Below are 17,163 nucleotides of genomic sequence, written 5' to 3'. Positions count from 1 at the left end.
TGAGGCGGTTCACCAGACAAGGGAACCGTGGAGGGTGCCGAGAGGTGGAGAAGTGAGGAAGCTGAAGGACTGAGCATGAAGGTCATTAATTTTTGTTAATGAAGACTGGCAGTGCTCAGGTGTTCACAGGTGACAGCAATGAAGGAGGCAGGACCCCTGTGGTGAGAGAAGCTTTTGGGTTGGTGAAGTCTGGTGACTGTCATCCCAAGGTACCTAAATAACTGACTGATGAGTTCTGGGGGACAGGTGAGGCACCTGCAGAAGGTAAGAGGACAGTGTTGCATCCATCATGATGCTGTGAGAAGGAGGCTTGTGCTCTACAGTGTGGTTGTGCCAAGGATGTCCCCTCCTGAGGACATCACTGCTTGCTGATGCTCCTGTCTTATTTCAGTGCCCAAATGGCAGGTCTGTGAATGGGACTGTTGGATATTCAAGTTGCTCTTCTTAAAAGCTGCTGCTTTTGGAGTCACTGCTTGGAGGACCCCCCTGCGTTGAGAAGAGCCTTGGGCAATACTGATGGGATGCTGGCATGGAGCACAGCACTCCTGGGCTGTGTGGGTGCTGCCTAGACAGGTTTGCTGCTTTTAGTATGGTGTTAATATCCACTTTTAAGATAAATCTTCCTTCCTGAATGAAGGTGTGTGCTAGGGGACTATAAAGAGAGGCAGAAAGTGTTTTTGGAGTTGAGATCTCGGGGGCTGTTGTCCCTGGTTCTTTAACTTATTAGGCTGGTGTTAGTCTACTGGAAAGATCCTAATTTCTGCCCTTGGAGCATCACTGTTACGCTCTTCAGTCACTGCCTGTCTCTTGTCCCTCTTTGCTGGCTCCTCAACTCTTCCAGGGTGTCAGTGGGAATCTGGCAAGGACTTGCATTTCTTTGCTTCAAAGCCAGCAGGAAAAACTTGAGCAGCCACTTGGCTGAGCAAACTGGTTAGAAGAGATAGGTAAAAGAGAGGCTTCAGCGTGTTTGTGTCTCTCACACAGTGAGTTTCAGCCTCTGCCTCCTGCCCTGGGGGCCTGTGGATGCCTGGGCAAGTGGAAGTGTCGCTTCAGACACTTGGTTTTTAGGTGCCAAGAAATGGTGGGGAGGGAAATGCGCCTTTAAAAACCTGATGAGATGTGAATTAAAAGGCTTTCAGTGGGGCACCTGTAACAGGTTCACCTCCCCCCAGCTCTTCCTTTTGTTCTGCTTGGCTGATGGTGCTTTATCTGCAGACCCGACATCCCCTTTTAGATGCCCCAGCTGTGCCCCTTGGCGCCTGGCTGTGGAGGAACCATCAACCACCACTTGTTTCCCCATGCGGCTCTGCTCTGCAGGTTAAGCATTTCTTGGTGCTTTCTCTTTTCTTCCACTGTGGTCTAATAATTTCCCAGTGCAGCATGTGCCTTTTGCTGTTGGAACTGCCTGGGAATGGCCACAAAAAGCTACAGGAGCTCTCCTACACAACTGGGCACGTAGCCACAGAAACATATGCAGAGGGAAACACAGCTCATACCAACAAACAGGCAGAATGCAGACACACAGACACAAATAAACAGGCGTGCACACCCCTGGCTAAGCCAAAATAAATACACACAGGCAGATGCTTTAGCAAACCTGTACAGAGACACGCAGATAAACAGAAATGCACAGGCATGTGCAAGTTTTCTCCTTCCAAGCACCTAGAGCAAGGGCATGCACAAAGACAGACACAAATGCCTTAAAATACACACACACACGCATGCATGCACGCACGCAAAGCCCTACGGATAGGAAGCTTGGCAAAGGTCTCCCCCGTTCCAAGCTTCTCTAGCCAAAATGAAATGTGTTGCCGAGGTCCAAAAGCTGAAGTTCTTTTTCGAGCCTCTCCTTGCCCAATTGCACAGGCTTTTTCTCTCTCTGGTGAGGTTCTGGTTAATGACAGCGCACAAGTGGGCGGAAAACTACTGAGCAGGGAAAGGGTGCGAGAGATGTGCATGCAGAAGCCTAATTAGCGATGTTGTCCTAATTGACAGGAGGATGAGGAGGTTGGGGACTGAATTACTCTGTGGGCAAATATTGACCCTCTTTTGTTCCAAGGGACCTCCAGCATTTACCAAACAAGTAGCAACAGCCCAGCTGGTCCTTGTAAGCCATGCCAAGAGGGGAAGAGGTTTGGCTTAGCTACAGGAGTAATGATTTGGCACAGGGGAACCTGCTAAGGTCTCTGCCCTGGGATACTATCTGTGCATGGGAGCACAGCATCCGGGCAGTGCTGTGCTACTTGGGAGCTTGGCTCTGGTTAGAGCTGTGAGTAGAGAGGCGGGAAAACTGAGACTCCAAAATGTGGCTTTATTTTACAGAGGAAAAAACTACTAAAATACAGGAAAACCTTTCCTGAGCATAAGAGGGCACATCTTTCCTGTGAGCGTGGTTGGACGCTGGAACAGACTGCCCATATTGGTTGTGGCATCTCCATCTCTGGAGATGTTCAAAAAATGACTGGACACAGTCCTGGGCAACCTGCTCTAGCTGGCCATGCTTGAGCAGGGAGGGCTGCGGTAGATGATCTCCAGAGGCCCCTTCCAACCCCAACTATTCCATGATTCTGTGAACCTTGCAAGAGTGTGGAACCCAGATGTTTTCCTGATTTTTGTGAAGCTGGGGATGTTTCCGGTGCAGCTATGAGGAATGATTTCCAACTGCGGTGCTGGCTCTCTGCATTGCCCCATATCCAACCGCACCATGTTTCTCTGCTCCTTTTCCGGTTGAGCTGAGCCTAGCACAGGAGCCCCATCCCAGCTGCTCGGCGCTGTTGTGGCTGAAGGCAGATTGCACACGGGATGCCCTGTGCTGCCGAACGAGCCCAGCGCAGGCAGGATAGGAGCGTGGGCTGCTGCGTTGCAAGGAAGGGAGCAGCAAGGGGGGGAAAAGCAGGCTGGCAAGGAAATCGTTCACGCCGCAGAGCTGCGAGTCTGCAGTGTTGAGGGCCTGCCGCTCGCCTTCATCGTGTTTTTTGTCGATGTTTATTCTGATCCGGAGCCAATGCTGCCAGATATACCCATTACAGCTGTGCTTGTTAGGTAGCCGCTTCATCAGCGCGTGTGTCTCTGTGCAGATGCTGCGCGACACGGCGCGCAGCCAGGCTTGCAGCAAACCCGAGGGCACTAAGCTCCCAAAATGAACGGGGCCGGCTCTCCCCTCCTCCTGCACGCCAGCTCCTGCTCCGCAAATCAGCTCCTAAAATCAGCAATGTTCTTGTGCATGCTGAGGCTCATGCACTCGCTCAGCCTGTTCCTTAGTCTGTGCCAGGATACCCAGACCTGGAGGCTAGGGTGACCCGTGACGCAAGGAGACGAGCCCAGCTCCTTTGAGGTCCTGCCTCGTAGCCCTTGGCTTGCAAACCAAGTGGCAAGAGCATCTTTTGGCTTAGAGGATGGGTGGAAGCAGTAGTGAAAAAGCATTCCTGCCTCTCCTTAAACTCTCTTCTTTAACTTTCACTCCTTGGACCAACAAGCCCTGTGTCCCAGGGGATGGAGGGTATTTAGGATAGCTCGGTGAGTGATGCTGGTGGGGCAGCATTTGCCAGCCCCTGGCTAGCATTCAGCCTGCAGGCACATGCTCGACCATGCTGCCGTGTATTTGTGAGCAGAATACTGCAGAATTGCCCCAGCCAAGCTGGCTTTAATCTGGCCAGCTTGGAGCACCTAGCTGGAGTGAAGCAAATCTCTGGGCAAATAAATAGCTTGGAGATCTACGTGGTGTCTAGATTGGCTTTTGTGAGCTGTGCTGTTCCCAAACTGCTGTGCTTCACCAGCTCCTCGTCCCCCAACTGCTTAATTTAACCCTAACTCAAGTGCTTGCATGTGCTACCTTGCAATGAGTTCTGCTGCTCAGAACAAGGCAGGTAGGGATGTACTGTATGCTGTGTAGAGGCTCTGACAATTTAAGAGCAGTGAGCGATGTTAGGAGGTCAGGAACAGGGCAGAGCTGAATTGTAGCTCTTTATCAGCTAGTTTTATCATCCACTAATCCCAAGTGATGAGGGTGGCCAGCTGTGGAGCCTGAATAAACCGAAAGCATTGGGAGATATTAGCAGAGATGCCCTGTTGGGAAGGAAAGTGCTTGTCTGATCTGGCCAATGAAACGAAAATTAAGGCAGTGTTCCAAGAGAAGGAGGACTTGAGTGCTTGCACATGGGGCAGCAAGAGGATGGTTTTCTTTGTGGCTAGTGACTTTGGGTGATTCGCTCCATCTCTGTTTCCCCTCTGATGTTTGCCTCCTTGCCTCTGCTGACTCTTCGGTGCAGGTCATCTTGCTTCCTGTAAACAGCACTTAATGCAAGGAGTCTCGGGGTACTTGTGAGTGCAGCAAAAAGGAAAGGAAAAGGCCAAATTGTTTCAAATCAATGTTTGCACAAAGTGCTCCTGCTAGCCCGCTTTCTGGTGCAGCACTCCCTGGGGCCCCTCTGCTCAGCTCCTTTTTGCACAGCAAGAGCCACACAGCATATGCTGGCTTGATGCTCTCAGACTGGAGGTGGCCTTGTGCCAAAGGGAGCAGGGAGGTGGCCTCTTCCTAGGGAATGGCAACCCAGCAATATGTGTCCCGTTTCTCTGCCATTAGCCAACCTTCTCCTCTGATGCATGATATGGGTCTCCCACGGTTCACGTGTACTGATATCCTCATGCCTTACGGTGAGTATGTAACCTGGTCCCCCGTCTGCCTACTTGGGTATTTCTCAAGATCGGAGACACAGGGAAGAGACAGGAGCTGTTTGTGAACTGCTTCTCAACTGGTGTGGAGCAGAGCGATTTTCAAAGCAGTCAAATTTCTGCTTGGAAGAGCTGAAGCATTGGAGAAGTTCCCTTGGATTTATTGGAACATGACCTCCTGGACCTAATGGCCGGGTCATTGATTCAGCTGTGCTAAGCAAGGTATCAGAGGCTCAAAATACCAAGGTAGGAGCATTGCATTGGGCAGAATCAGATGGATAAAGCATGACAAGGCCTCCCCCATCTTGGGCTCCATGTTGGCATCCAGGACTTGCGTTCTCCAGATGAAGCCACCCCTGCTGCCCAAGACTCTCCAAGCTCTTCTAAAACTCTATCCTGTGCCCTTTACAGAAGTGACTATCTTTGGAGACCAATCCAGAAAGAGAAGTCCAACCTCCCTGGTTTCCTCAGCTGTTCCACACCAGTCTTTCCAGTATCACTGGCTTTGCGGACAGAAGGAGCAGGTGAGCAGGGCAGAAATGAGGCTGGAGCAGTGGCTGCGAGTGATGTGTGGCTCTCTTAGCCCTGGCATGGGAGCCCAGTAGTGCGGAGTGGAGGCCAGAAGGGCTTAATGAGGGTTTGAAAGAAACATCTTGTCAACTTTTGAGAGAAGAAGCAATAGTTTGATTTGAACATGTCCACTTGGCAGCGGCTGCCCAGGCCCCTGCTGCTGCTTTTACTTGGGCTAATTAAGCAGATTTCCATCCCGCTGATCACAGGGCACTTCTTCTGGAGGCAGCTCACGAACGAGCTGTGCCCGTGTTAGCTTGAGTCAGCGCTGGGGATGGTGGAGGGGGCTGCTGCATCCTCCTCACCGGCCCCTGCTGTGGCTGGAGCTGGAGGGAGAGGGCTCGTGCCTGCGGGCTGCCGTGCTTGTCCTGCCTAATGCAGCCCAGGTGCTGCGCCGTTCTCCTGGGATGGGGACACGGCCAAAGCCAGAGAAGTCTCCAGACCTGGGAGTGTGTGTCTTGGCTGGGCACCTAACCTTGGAGAAAAGCACTGCTGAAGCAAGGACCAGTAGGGAAACGTGGCAGCTCCCGAGCCCCCAGGAGCCCTCGCTGTGCCGACGACTGGGCAGGCGTTGAACAGAGCACCCAGATTTGCACTGTGCACCCTGGGGCTTGGTCATGACATGATGTGCTGGTATGGAGGAGAGCTGAAAAGCCTTTGCGTGAACACGGCTAATCTTGCTTGTGCTGGTGTTATTCCCCATGCACAAGACTTTCCCTTCCATTGCAACCATCTGCTTCTTTTGAAGCTTGATAAATATTTCCTTTCCCCTGCCGTCTTTCCCCTTCACCCCTCCTCCTGGACCAGATCTTGCAATAACCAAAACATCTGCAATAACAACCCTTCTCCCCCCTCCTCACAAAAAGAAATTTCTGTTTTCTTTCTGGGCACAAGATGTCTATTTGGAGATTAGAAGGGGCAGTGAACGAAAGCTGGGCTGACCTGCATGTGCCACTCGTATGCCAAAGTTTTTGCAGCTGCGTTCCCTGCCGTCTCCTCGCGCAAGCTGTGCGCCGGAGATCAAATCGCTTGAATCGCCCGGGTAATCTATCTCCTTTGTTTAATGTTTGCTGGGAGACAGGTCCCTGTTAATCTATTACAGTGTCATTAAATGGGAAAAATGTTTGCTCCGTAGGGCCTCAAATGGCCTTTTTAAACTACAGTAAAAATGTAATTACCAGCTCACTTTGAAATTTAACCCTTTCTTTCATACTAATCTGCCTGGATTTGTTTCCACGGAGGGGGCAACAGAATTAGAGAGATGGGCCCGAATCAGAAACTGGATTGGGACAGCCTGCACTGGGCTGTGGGGTAGGTCCTTTCATGTCCCTGTGACTCAGAATAAGCTACTGCTGTGATGGAGCAGCCGTGTTTTACAAAACGGCTTGGGAAATGTGGGTGGAAATGTTGGAATTAATGGAACAGTCATCTCCTCCACTGCTTAGAGGTGTTGTGGCTTCCTGAGTTGGGATTCAATGCCTTCCCGAGAGGCTCAGGCTGGAACTAGCCCCTCTGTGCGTGCCTGCCACGCGGAGGAGGCCATCCCGCTGGCCGGCCCGGGTTATGGTGGGAGCCTTGGTGCTGAGCCCCTTGAGCGTGGCCTCCGCCTTAGTGGCGCGACTGCCTCCCCGTGCCCCATCCACTCTCCCAGTACTGTCGTCTCGCTGTCAGGCCAGCTCGGAAAGTCCCACCACGCTCTCGCGGAACGGGCAGACGGGATTTGGAGACAGCCTCCATCCAAGCAGCTCCTCTACCTCGTGGGTGCCAGCAGCCCCAGCCGTATGGGGCCTCCCAGCAGCGACCTGGATGCACAGAGAGGGGCCGGAGGGTGCGTTAGTTTTTGCGCTGCCTAGGCAGCTCCAGGGCACCGGCGTTGTTGCCTTTGGGTCTCCGCTCATCGTAACGGCGCGGCGTGCTTGACAGGCAGGCCGATTCTCCGGGACGTTTGCAACCACGGACACGCCAAGGATGCTTTGGAAAAGGAGGCAACGTAAGGACATCACCTTGATATTTTCTGTTTCCGCCTCAACTAATGCACCTGAAGGCAAATTGCTCTGCTGCAGCCTTGTCTAGCTGGGCTGCGGACTCTGGGCAAGGGCCCCGTCTCCTCCTCTGCTGGAACAGCAAAGGGAACGGGATCTCCACCGGGTCCCGCCGTGGAAACGGTGCTTCGGTGCTGAGCAGGCTCAGCTTGCAAAGGCCGCACTGCTGCCAGGGGAGAAGAAACCCCTTCAGCTGCTAAAAAACACTTTTTTTTTTTTATCGGGGGAGGGGGAAAGGAAAAGAACCTTTATTCACTCTGCAAGAGTGTGTGCGCGCGCACACGTGTGCACCTTAAATTGTAGCCGTAGCACCGTCGAGTGGAATTTAATTATCTTACCGGGAAGCCGGGATTACTTGGTGCATCTCTCCAAGAGATGCACTTCGCACCGTGCGCTGAATATAGCCGAGATGAATGGTTTCCCATTAAAACCAGCACGGCCCCGGCCGCAGCCAGCGTGGGGAGCGGCGTGTCAGACAAGGGCAATTGGCGCCCAGCTTCAATAACAGCTCCGCAGCTGGCAGAAAACCTTGTGCCACTGCTGCTTCTAAAAGAGGAGTTTAATGGTCCGTGACAATAATGTTTCTCCTATTTAAGGCAGTGAGGAAGAGGCTCTCATTTAAAGGCAGGCTCATGTGCTCCCTTAAAAGCTCTCGATGGACAGGAGATGCTCGAAGGTCCTGGTGACCAGTCACGTGGATGAACGTGCTTGGCCAACGCTTGCTCGTGCCTGAAGTGTCAGCTACTCTGAAGCATCCTCTGGATGCTGGAGGTGTGCACGGTGAAGCATGTAAACCTCAGCTAACTTTCAATTTGCCATTAATTTCCCTGAAGAATCTTCTCAAGGGAGAATTCACCCAGAGGCAGAATTAGGCCCCTGGACCCAAACCATGAGCAGTTGTAGGTATCTCACTCCTACTGTAGTGCCCATGATTTTGCGGTAGTAGGACACCTTGCAGGAGCTCATTGCAAGCAGGTGGCTGCAGAAAGTGAGCAGGCCTCAAACTCCAGCTCCCAGCTGGGGAGTCGGCAAATCCCCAGCCTGAGCGAGGACCACCTGGATTTGCCAACTTTGGGCATCTCTGTTCTGGCTGAAGGAAACTTGTGTCCTTCTCAAGCTATCATCTCACTACTCTGTTGTCCAAATCAGGTGAAAATCTGATTTCATGACCATCAGCTCCTGCAAAGAGCTCTTGCCATGAAGTGGTGGTTTTGCATCTTAACAGAATAGCTTGAATATCTGTCATTTTAGTAAAAGTAGTTGAGTTGCAACTAATTTTTTTCTGCATTGCCAAGCACCCCCAAAGGGTAAGAATAGAGCTGACCACCTCTGGAATCAGGGTATCTCCAAAATGTAGAGCTTCAGGCCAGGTTTCACATTCTGGACTGAGGATTCTGGATTCTTGTTTCAATCAGAGTCTAGAAAACACTTTTAGCCCAACCTCACCTATCCAACAAATGATCACGGCCAAGCGCTACTAGCCAGCGTGGGGGCCAACGGATCCTGTGCGCCAGCTGGCTAATGGGATGTGCTCATTCCCCACACTGCCTCCTGTCTTGATAGCGGCAGTTTTATTGCCTGGGTGAAGAGACTACCATTTCCCAAGGCCACCGAGCTCTCAGTATTTTTGCACTCCTATTTATATGAAAAATTTAAAAGCCTATTATGCAAATGAGACTTTTTTTTTTTAGTTTTACTTTTTACTCTGCTGGTTTTGTCTTCGATCATTTCTTGCTGCTTTTTTTTTGCTTTGCTCAGTAGTGGAAAGCAAACCTTTCTCCTCCACTTTCCCCTAGTGCTGCGAGATGGTCTCTGGCGATGTCTGGGGACCTGTGATATGGGGGAAACAGCTGGTCCTTCTAGCTCACAGTAGAAAAGAGGAGAGGAGAAAGGCTACAACCCTTGTCCCCTTGCCATTTTTTAGGGTATTCTGAGTTGTTTTTTTCTTTCTTCAGAGTTTATTTCCAAATCTATATTGCTGGCTCTTTATCCAGCGAAGCTGAGACAGTCTTTCTAACTCCTGCTAAACGTTTCCTTTGGTGTTGCTGTGAGTCAGCTCCTGGAGTTTGCTCTCACCTCTGGCCAAAGCAGGAGAGAGAATCCTGAAAACCCCTTTTTCCTGGTGTGTGTGTGTGACACCTACCTGAGCCCCTTCGCTCTCCCTTGCAATGCAGGATTGTTTTTCTTTGCTTCAGAAAAGCTGAAACTTCTTTTTCCTCCATTGGGAGGAAGGAAGATGGAGTTTGGATTATTTCTTGAAAGGCCTATTAACTGTCATGCAGGTTTGTAGAAAGATGGAGTTCAATAGCTCAGCAGCCTTGCCTGAATGAAGCCCCAAAGACAGATTGGGTGGGTAAGGAGTGCTGCCAATCTCCTCTGAAAGGCTGGATTAGCTTTCATCGCAGTCCGAGGCAGCCTGCCCAGCACCTTCCTGGTAGCACAAAGGGTTGTTGCGGGTGCACTGCACGGAGAGCTGGAGTATTGCATGTGTTCAGCATCGCTTCAGCCAGATCCTTCTCAATGAGGGAAGGAGAAGACATGTGGGAGGCAGGGAGTATGTCTTCTCTAGTTTGACTTAAACTGGAGTTATGGAACTAGAGATGAGGTCTTCTTGGAACAGACCAACATCCAAGACTGGAGTCCTGGCACACCACTGACAGCTGTGAGGACGCAACCAGGCCCAAAGTTTCTAGTAAGAATCATGACTTCATCACACTGAGTTAATGTGAAAGTCATTCCCATAAGCTGAATGTGTATAAGCGAAGTATTTTCAGCAGTCGTGCGGACTGGCTTCATCCACAAAGAGCTGCGAAGTATGGATGTAAGCATGCTGGTCTTGAAGACGAGAAGTGTAGGTCTATCTCACGTCGACGTAACTTCTGATTATGGATCTAGTGTTAGCATCTTGGTTTGCTCTCGTTCTTGTGAACTGATAGTAGTTCTAGCTCCACCTATTGTTACACCGTCAGATGTACTCAAAATTTTTATAAAACTGTAAGCAGATATTTATGAAACTTCCCACATTTCTAACTATGAATACTGCATAAACACATAGATACTGGACTTTCTAGATAAGCCAGAGAGGATGAACTCTCCTGGAGAGTAAATCCTGAGCTTTCAGGAAAGCTTTTGCTCTTTGTGTTGAACTTTTATTTAATCATCTTTTGGTTCTACCAGTTGTTTCGTTCTCCTCCTAGATCCTGTTAACTAAGGGTACACATTTCACTTGTGCTTACTAACACTGTATGCGACAGTCACCTCCAGCTGACCTGAGAACGCTGTTGCTCTGGATCCACAACAGCAGCCTTCCACCCCGCTAGCTGATGTGGGTGTCTGTAAGTACAGTCATGGAGATGTCACCTGAGTGGGCCCAGCTGAGTAGTTTTGGGTCTGCCCTGTTGGGGAGCAAGGGCTTGTTTGTAGGTACCTGCTTACTCCAGCTAATGCCACTGCATTTCATGCTGTTTGTGTTGGTTCAGCCATTGCTGTCAGAAGTGGTTGCATCCCCCTGCATTTGTGGGATGGTGCTGTTAGTCAAGTGTTGAGTCCTCCCTTGAGCGTAGCTGTTCCCCAGCAGTATTCACCCCCCCCTGCCAGACCAGTTCTCGCTAAGCTCCTTCAGAAACCTTTTATGATGGGGAAACGGCTGATGTGGGCAAAACGAAGCCTGCCTTGCTACTAGGGCCAGCTTCCCACTGGTCTGTGTGAGCCCCTGGTGCAAAGCCCGGGGTGCCTTTCCCACCCCCCAAATCCAGGCTCTCTTAATAACCTTCCTGGAAAACAGGCAAGCTGTGCAGGCAAGCAACTTCTCTTGCCTCTCAGCTATACCGCTTGCCACAAGTATCTCATTCCCCACTGAGAGCTTTTAATTAATTTAATTACCTCTGACTTGTTTTTAATTGTTCCCCAATAACATATCCTGATTAGGGAAGGAAAAGTATATGCTATTACAGCTGGAGCACCCTGAACTTTTCCCCCCAGAACAGATTAATTTTTCATGCAGGCAAAATTATTTGGTTTTGTGTCTTTCTCTACCCAGCCAGTGGTTGCTGGGAACATCTCTTCAATGCAATTGCAGTCCAGTTGGGTTGGCGGTTCTTATTCCCAACAGTTTATGACCAAAATAGAGATTGGGAAGGAGACATTTGGACTCTCCAATATCCCACACCAGGCTGGGGAGGAGACATTTGGACTCTCCAATATCCCGCACCAGGCTGGGGACAGCGGTGGGAGTAGCGTGAGGTCTGTCGCTCCTGAGCACCATCCTGCACTGACACCTTGGTGATCGTCAGTCTGCTCTTGGCCTAATCTTTCCTGCCCTCTCCAGCAGTTTTCTGTACAACTGTCTCTTGTTTTTTCTCATTTCCTTTCATACTTAGACATAATAGGATGAAATTAAACTGCTTCAAGTTTCAGCTGTCAGGAGGAAAACATAATAGTGGTAGAGCATGGAATAATCTTCCAGGGGAAATGGTGGGAACTTTATTACATCAGTCACATTGGGATTGGACAGAAATACTTGGCAAAAGAAATACTGGGAAAAAAGCTGTAAATATGAGAGCATCTGAGGGTAAAGCAGCCCTTCCACTGGAGGATGAGTGACCTTGACTTTCTTCTTGTATCTCCTGAGTGCTCATGCCCTGCTCTGCAGGGCAAGGAGGGCAAGGCTGGCAATGGGAAGCGTAAGCTGCTGGTCTTGGCTCTGCTGCCATGGGAAATATACTTTGAACAAGGGTCTTTTTCTGTAACAGTGGGTAAAATTATTTTAGATGCTCAGGTACTGCACTGTTTGAATGAAAACCAAACTGATTAGATCTGTCAGCTTTCCTGCAAGTTAATCCTTGGTAGGATTCAGCTCTTATTTTTATTGAAAATCAACGGTTAGAAATTGAAGCTTGTTTTTAGTTGCTGACATTTATAGCTGATATAACGTATGGTCACTCTTAGGCTCTCTCCTCTCAAGCCTTGAAAACAGCGGCTTTTGTTTTGCTGTACTTCAGTTCCCAAAGGAGCCCATCCTTTGGAGAACAGCAGCGTCAGATTTAGCAGGGGCCAAAGGAGCTTTAGCCTGATGTGAGGAGCATCTAAAATCTTCATCAAGATTATGCATTTTCCCTGGGGTGTTTTTTCCTGGGTGACTGTGGCCTTGATGTGAACAGCAAGATCATCCCGAGACTCAGCAGCTCTGAGGGGGGGAAGACTGAGGGCTGTGTCAGCATGAGGCATCAGGCTGGTCTGACCTCAGGAGCCAAGCCAGACCTGCTCCAATGAGCCAAGCATTGCTGCCTTTGGTCTCCTTTCTCAAGAACTTGCCTGCTGTTTTAAGCCACGTGGTGGTAGGTGGATGAACATCTTTTGCCACACTCATGCTGCTGGCTATCTGCAGTGATTCAGCTTTGCATTTGCTAGAAGGAAACTCTTGGAGTGTCCTCCTGTGGTATGCAGGCATGCTCCATTAGCATGGTGCCTCGAGGCAGAAATCGTGGAGCTGGCTCCACAGGAGGTACCAGAAGCGAAGTAGCCAGGCTAGTAAGACGCCCTACAGAGCTTAGTTAGCTACATCTCCTCAGGACACTGCTCTCTACCTAGACTGAGAGCTGTGCATACATGGACACAATGAAAGAGCAGCCACCAGGCACTTCTCCAGGTAATGTTCTTCTACTGTATTTTTCACTTCTTCACAGCAGTTTTGTGGCTCTAAGTCCATTGCTTGCAAGAGGGAAATGGCTTCCCGCAAGCAGACACTTCTTTGGACTGGTCGGGTCCCAGCCATGCTTGACCCATTTCTGGGCTGCGTGCTTGAGCCTGTGTAACATTTTAAAGAGAGACTCCTTACAATTGGGGTAAATAACCACTTTCATTACTGAACAGCACATGGTCATAGGGTTATAACAGATAAACACCTTCCTTATTCGGGGCAGCTCTGCTGATGGCAGCTGAAACTCTTGATTTACCCCACTACCCGTGAGATGAAGATGGGGAACCACACCTTGGTTCCTGGAAAGATGCAGCACGCTGTACTTGGGGATTTTCATATGAAAAGGGCCAGAAGCAGGCCACCTGTAGATTCATGCCTTTTCTCAGAGAAGTGTTTTGTATTGGAAGGGACTGCGTGTCTTGCTTGTCCCTGCTCTGAGACGGGCAGCAGCACCAAAGTGGGTGCTGTGCAGAGAGTTTGCTTTTCACGGAGACTGGGTAAAAGGGTTTGCGCAGGCAGGAGAGATGCACTGCGGGACAGAGGTGTTGGTGACTCCTTTTGGAAAGGAAAAACCCACTCCTCCGAGCTGTGGACACACAGCAAGGAACAGGAAGGGCGTGCACACCCATTTTTACTAAGGCTGCTGGGCTCTGGTACCCAGAGGCTTTCTACATCTCCTGACATAGTCCGCGCTGGCCAGTGTCACTAATCAGCCCTTCCCTGACTCATGACTTGGAGCAAAAGGTACGGAAGGACCCGTGATAGGCACTTAAACGGGACAACTATGGGGGCAGAGAAGGGCTGGCGTCATGACACACTGAAGAGCAGCTTCAAGGATGCTTTGAACTGAGCAAGGCTGCAGAGCAGGCCAGCAGATTTTGCTGCAGTTTAAGCCCCCTACCGCATTAATAATCCTATTAGTTTCCTAGATTTAGTATTTTGTATTTGGCTGTTTATCAGAATTTAATGGCTATTGACTCCTTAATATTTAAATACCAACATATGCTGCCGTTTCAGCAGTTTGTCCTCCAGAGTAGAGGTGTTCTGGGACTTGCTGTTGCTTTGATTTCAGGACCATAAAATACCAGGGAGACACCTGAGCAGCTGGATGCAGGGAATGTCCGCTGGACATTCGGGTTTATCTCAACTGCCGGCCTCACTCGTCTCTCCTGCACCTCTGTTTCCTCCTCTGCAAACTTCCGTGATGTTGCTCCCTACTTACACCCATGTGCTTGAGCTCTGGCTCAGCCTGACTGTGCTGACACGTATCCACCATCGATCCTAAGCAAAGAGCTGCTTAAACTCACAGGCAGGCATGTGCTGCTGGGAGAGCCCCCTGCCAGCCTGCACCGGGCCAGCGCGGAGGGAGGAGGCCAGGTGACACAGGGATTCAGCAAAAGCAGCGTGTAGTCCACTTACAGGAAGGACGACTAGTGTTAATAGATCCTGGAATCAATAGAAGCACCAACAGATCCATTTTAACTAGCTGCTCAGAGAAGGTGAATGCAAGATCCAGGAATTAATAAAGCAGGTAAAGTGCATTCTTCGGCGAGGTGACAGTTGAAGCTGCATTAAGAAAAAAGTCAGTACAGGCCAATTTGGACAGAGGAGAAAGCTTTGCTGTTTTTCTTTTTCTTTTTTTTTTAAAAAACAAAAGGTTTGCTGACCTCTGTTTCACCACCTTCCAGACACTTCTAGGCTTAGTATTAGAAAAAACCTCATCAATATTCTTAGGAGAAAACTTGTAGGCACTTGAGAGCTGCAAGGAATGACTAAAATGTTTAGCAATGTTATAGCCATAGGAGTTTTGAAAGTGCATACTGTGCATACATGGACACAATGAAAGAGCAGCCACCAGGCACTTCTCCAGGTAATGTTCTTCTACTGTATTTTTCACTTCTTCACAGCAGTTTTGTGGCTCTAAGTCCATTGCTTGCAAGAGGGAAATGGCTTCCCGCAAGCAGACACTTCTTTGGACTGGTCGGGTCCCAGCCATGCTTGACCCATCTCATATTAGGGGTGTGTAACGTGACTTTGTCCAGCTCGACTGACATGAAGCAGATGGATTTTTGGATTTTTTATAACCTGAACCATCTCTTGTTACTTCTCTATGACCTCCTCAGTGCCCCATATTAGACCCTTCTGTTCTAGCTCTGGGTTCCCCCAAAAGCTTTGCATATCTGTTTTTATGTTATTCCAGTAATAATGTGAGTTAATCCTGATTTTTCCCTCCCAATTTACAAAGTACACCCGAAGCAGGCAGCCTTGTCCCTGTCCTTGTGGGTGTCCTTTTGGAGTCCTGTCATTGCAGCTGGTCTCCTGTTCCTGAGGACCAGCCCACTGGCGAAGGATCTCGGTGTGTAGGAGATGGTGTAGATGAGAGCAGAAAGTGGAGACAAAAGCCAGAAGGCACAAACCTCTCTGGAGATGCGGTTGTTGGCTGGTGTGGTTTCAAGATACTGAGGAAATTCTGCTGTCAGCTGTGTGCCCTTGGGAACCCTCTGTTATCTCCATGGTTTTCATGCGTTGGTGTCATCAGGCTCATCGGACAGACAGAGCTGATTTGATTAAGAGCCAGCTCATCTCTTAGCTTCCTCTTGGCAGGCAATGAAGAGATCAGAAGCTCAAATCAGGTTTATCTTGCAGTGAGGGCACAGAATATGTTCATCATAGGAGACTTCATTAGGTCTTTTATCCTTTATTTCTCTTTCCAATTTCTTTTCCGTTCTTAATATTGAGTCTCCAACTTTTCCTGGGACTGATATTTAACATGTCACTTACCTCCACCAAGGGAGAGTCAATTTTCCTTCCAACTCCATTAAAAAGCTTATAACAGAAACTGAAAAGGATGAACGATAGGGCTAGCTACCAACATTAAATTAATTAGAGATAGAAAAATGAGTCTAGGGGTGTTCTTAATGCAGTTTAGTTTTATGGATTGTTATTGCCAGGCTCTCTGCACTCATCCGAAGACGTGCCCTTCAATGGCGTGGCTCCGGGGAGACCGACATACAGGACAGTGCACTGCGCTGAAGCTGAGATCCTCGGGTGCTGCTCATGACAGGTGGTGTGTTCTGGCACTGTCTTGGAAATACATGAAAGAGCAGAGTTAGTGACTCTATGAATGCTAAAAAACTGCATTATATTTTCTGTCGTGTCTGAAGATGACAGGTGATTCAAGTGAAGTTCTTGGTATTGGAAACAAAAATAATCTGAGCGCAAGAGGCTTGGGTGAAAGCTGAAGAGCAGGAAGAAAAGGAAATAACAAATCCCAGCATCTTAAATGGATCTTAACCCAAAGACTTAGATGATAATATGTCCTCAAAAGATACCAGAAATGATTTAAGCAAAAGAACACACGAAGGAAGACATGACTCCAAAGGAGCTTTGCCAGACTTCTTCCCAGCTGGAACTGGGGTCCAACAGAGCCTTTAGTGCTACAATTATTTGCCTTGGGTATGTGTGAATCTGGCCTGCTAACATCAGCTGCCCACACCAGTGACTCTGGTATTTGCTTGAGCAACAGACAACTTTCCTGGGAAAAAGCCAAACTGCTACATTATATATAATCAGAGATCTGTGGATGTGCGTAATAGGAACAACATTACTTCTAGGCAGATTTTGCTGCTCTGACACTGAGCTGTTCCTTATTCCTCCAGCAGCTCCATGGGTTTCTTCGAATTTTCTTGCAGAGCAAAGTGCTATTTGTCAAGGACAGTGACTGCGTGGGAAGAGGCTAGTCCCTCCCTTGCCCCCTTTGGGTGGATATGACCCCACTGGGGTTTGAGGTTTGGAGACCCTCAGACGAGAAGGAAAGAAGCTGGTTTCCCCCCCAGGACCTTCCTATCACCTTCCTTCTACGTGAGTTGCTCACTACTTCCACAGAACTGCTCAGCAGACACTGGTAATCAACAGAGAAATGAGGCTGAGCAGTCATGTCCCAGTGCATCAGCTGGAAAAGCAGGTATGCAGGAACTAGGACACTCTCCCTTCCCTGAGCAGAGAGAAAACCTTTTGTTCTGTGCTGCTGTTACAGGAGATCACAGTGAAGCTGGGAGACAAGCTCTTGTGCGGATTCCTGCTCTCAGAGAATAACAGAGCTGGCTTTTTATTTTTTTTTCTTGCAGAAATACATCCAGTTAAGTCCTTCCATCCTCCTCTGCAAGCGTACAGGTTGTCGAA

Source organism: Rhea pennata, chromosome 23 (assembly GCF_028389875.1).
Source record: "Rhea pennata isolate bPtePen1 chromosome 23, bPtePen1.pri, whole genome shotgun sequence".
Classification (NCBI taxonomy): Eukaryota; Metazoa; Chordata; class Aves; order Rheiformes; family Rheidae; genus Rhea; species Rhea pennata.
Note: the sequence above shows the minus strand (reverse complement) of the source record.